General features: G+C 51.3%; 1 pseudogene; it reads left to right on the plus strand.

The window, feature by feature from the left end:
* The first annotated feature begins 616 nt into the window (after positions 1–616).
* LOC142255441 (U2 spliceosomal RNA) lies at positions 617–823 on the plus strand (annotated as a pseudogene).
* The last annotated feature ends 2,508 nt before the right edge of the window (positions 824–3,331 follow it).

Consider the following 3,331-nt stretch of genomic DNA (forward strand, 5'->3'; position numbering starts at 1 on the left):
CGCATGTGCAGAACGGAGAAAAGGCTGCGCTCACTTCCTAATGAAAGGGAGTGAGACGCATCTGGGAAGGGAAGGGAAAAGATTAGGGTTTGGGGATGATGAAAGGGCTTTCTACGGACAAGGATGGCAAAGGGTGGCAGTGACGGAAAGTCAGGCAGCCTGTCCTGTCCTGTCCTGTCCGTCCGTCTTTTTGTATCATGAATTGGAAAGACTGCAAGGGGGAGGGGAGGTGCTTGTGTCCAAAAGGAGGAGTTATTCAGATTCATTGCAGTGGGCGGCGGCTGCAAAAAGCACCATTCTTCTTGTTTTTGCTCTGCAAAACAGCCTTTTCAAGGGTTGGCTTGGGTGACAAAATGTCTTCTGTAGGCGTGGGTTTGTCTCCCTCTCCCTAAGATGTGTCCGGTATAGGCCAGGGTGCCACTCAAGGCCGTAACCAATTCGGGTTATAGCTTCTCGGCCTTTTGGCTAAGATCAAGTGTAGTTTCGGAGGACGCTACCTTGGTCGGTACTGGAAGGTGCCTGGGATTGCACGTCTGCCGGCCTTGAGGAAGTGTGTGCGCCTTCTGGTGACACATAGCCCTCTTGTGCCTGGACGGTTCCCAGGCAACAGGAGGCGATCACCTTTGTTATTTTGAAGTCCTACTGATAAACAGAAAAAAAAAAAAATTAAATCTGTTCTTATCAGTTTAATATCTGATACGTCCCCTCTCTGGGGACCATATATTAAATGGATTTTTAGAACAAGGAGATGGAAAAAATCTTGCTCTGTCCACTCCACGCATTGACCTGGTATTGCAGTACCTCCAGGACCGGTGCACCCCTTCTTAACCCAGTTTCCAAAAGCAGAACTCAATTCACCTGATTCAAATGAGCCCCATTAGTGAATTGAAAGAAAGCAAAAACTTTATATGCACCTCAATTTGGCCAATTCACTTTTCACACTTTCACCCTTTTTTTTATCTTTCACACCTTTTACTTGCTTTATTGATGCAAAAAGCTGTGCCAAATAGCAAACTCATCTCCACTCAACTTGACCAACTCTGCTATGTCCCGTGCAGTATCTTATTCTCAGTCTTATCTAGATCATTTGCAATTGAATAGAATAGATCCCTTTTGGCTGCTTATGACTGTGTAAAATATGTAGTTTTACTGGGCTGGGATGAGAGAATCCATTGAAGCATGGTGTAGGGATTGTGGTTCCTGTGTGCTAAGAAGAGAGGCTGGCACCAGCCAGAAAGCCCCATTGCAGCCAATAATCACTTAATAACTTTTTCAACTTGTCATCATATGGGAGGCCTTCCATTCCTTGTAGTAGTCTAGTTGCCCACCTTTGAACTGACTCTAACTTCTGAATGTCCTTTTTAAAATGTGGAGCCCAAAACTGGTTCCCATATTCCAGATGTAGCCTTACAAGTGATTTATAGAGGTGTAACAATACGTTGGGATCACGGGATCTAATCTCCCTTTTTATACACCCTAAAATCTTGTCCCAATCAGCATTCCATCAGCCTCTGGAAGGTTCCTGGCGCATTGCACAGCTCGAAGGGCATGCTTTTGAACTCGCAGAGACCCATAGGGGTGGCGAAGGCGGTCTTCTCCCGGTCTGCCTCAGCAACGGACACTTGCCAATAGTGACTAGTGAGATCAAGGGTAGAAAAATAATTTGCAGTTCTCAATGCAGCTAGCAATTCCTCAATACGGGGAGTGGTGCCGTCCTTCTTTTTTAACAGGATCAACAGAGCTGCCCAAAGGCTACAACTGTCACGGATAACCCCAGCCGCCTTCATGTTGCTCAACATGTCCTTGGTACACTGGCAATGTGAAGGTGGTATTGGCTTATAGCTCTCTTTGATGGGTGGGTGTGCACCTGTGGGGATGTGGTGTTGGACCCCTTTTATTCCCCCAAAATCTAGCGGGCTTCCCACCGGTAACCCGCTCCCCAGCTTGGATGGATGCTGAGGGAGCCCCTTTTGCCCGCAGGCTCTGGCCCTGGGAACTGTAGCCTTGGCGGTGACTGTGCTTCCCTCTACGGTGTGAGCTGTTGCCTTCAATCGGGTCTTGACTGCTGGGAAACCCTGGAGGTTCCTGTCGCTAACGGATTTGACCGGTTTTACGGCGACTCCTAGCCTGGTCGGGGTCCGTAGGCCCTGCCGGATGGTGCTGGCTTCTCTTCACTCCCCGATCTGGTACCGGCGGGCCACCGCCCATCCCCGGTCCGTACGGTTCACTCCAATCAGCCTCTCCTGCAGAAGGTCACCACCGTCTGCCAACCTTGCTGAGTGCCCGGGCCACACACCCGGACACGGTCAGTCTCCTCTCCTCTTCACTTCTCTAACTCCAAAACTGATCTCTAATCTGACTCCTTTTCCCGCCTCCAGGACTGTGAACTCCTCGGTGGGTGGGATCAACCGCCTGGCCCACCCCCTGGTGTGGACATCAGCCCCTGGATGAAGGCAACTAGGATTTGTGTTTAGCTTCGGTGTGCCTAGCCGGAGTGTAGAGTGTGTTGGTGTAGTACCTGTGACGACCTGGCTTGTCCAGGGCGCCACATTCCCCTATAGCAAAATGCAGACCGTCCGCGGGCTGCCCGTCCATCACCGGTTTTATTTTCACAACTGAAAAAGAATAAAACGGTAAAACATGTAAAAGCATCATAAACATTTTACAACGGTACAGCTTCCGCTCTTCTCCCACCCAAACAACCTGGCCCTGATGCTGCCCCTAAGAAGCGGGCAGCACCCCTTGACCCCAGTCCAGCACCAAGTTGCCCGAGCGGGTTCTGTCTCTTTCAGGGGGCCCACGTCCAAGGGGACCCCTGAACCCCCGGAGGATCGCCACCGGTTACGGTAGTGGCGGGCCTAGGCCATCCCTTTCCTCCAGGCCCATCCTCCCAAATCAGCCTCTCCTGGTCGGTAAGCACCCTCTCCGGGTACCAATGCGGTCAACAGAAATAAGCCTGGAAAGCCTTAGCAGCGGTGCGGCCGGTTAAGTCCTTAACTGGGACAACCACCAGGAACCTCGAGTAGTGGTCTACGATGGTCAGAGCGTAGGTGTACCCACTTCGGCTGGGGGTGAGCTTTACATGGTCAAGGGCAACCAGCTCCAGCGGTTGGTGTGTAATGATCGGGTGTAGGGGTGCCTTCTGGCTGGCCTCGTCCTTCCTTCTCAATGCGCAAGGGCCACATTCTCGGCACCAGGCCTCCACAGATTCCCGCATTCCACTCCAATAGAACCGCTCTCTTAACAACATCTCTAGCTTCTTCCACCCGAAGTGCACTGCACCATCATGGTATGCTTGCAGGACGGTGGGCACGTTAGCCTGGGGAATCAC

The sequence above is a fragment of the Anomaloglossus baeobatrachus genome, chromosome 10, assembly GCF_048569485.1.
Source record: "Anomaloglossus baeobatrachus isolate aAnoBae1 chromosome 10, aAnoBae1.hap1, whole genome shotgun sequence".
In the NCBI taxonomy this organism is placed as follows: domain Eukaryota; kingdom Metazoa; phylum Chordata; class Amphibia; order Anura; family Aromobatidae; genus Anomaloglossus; species Anomaloglossus baeobatrachus.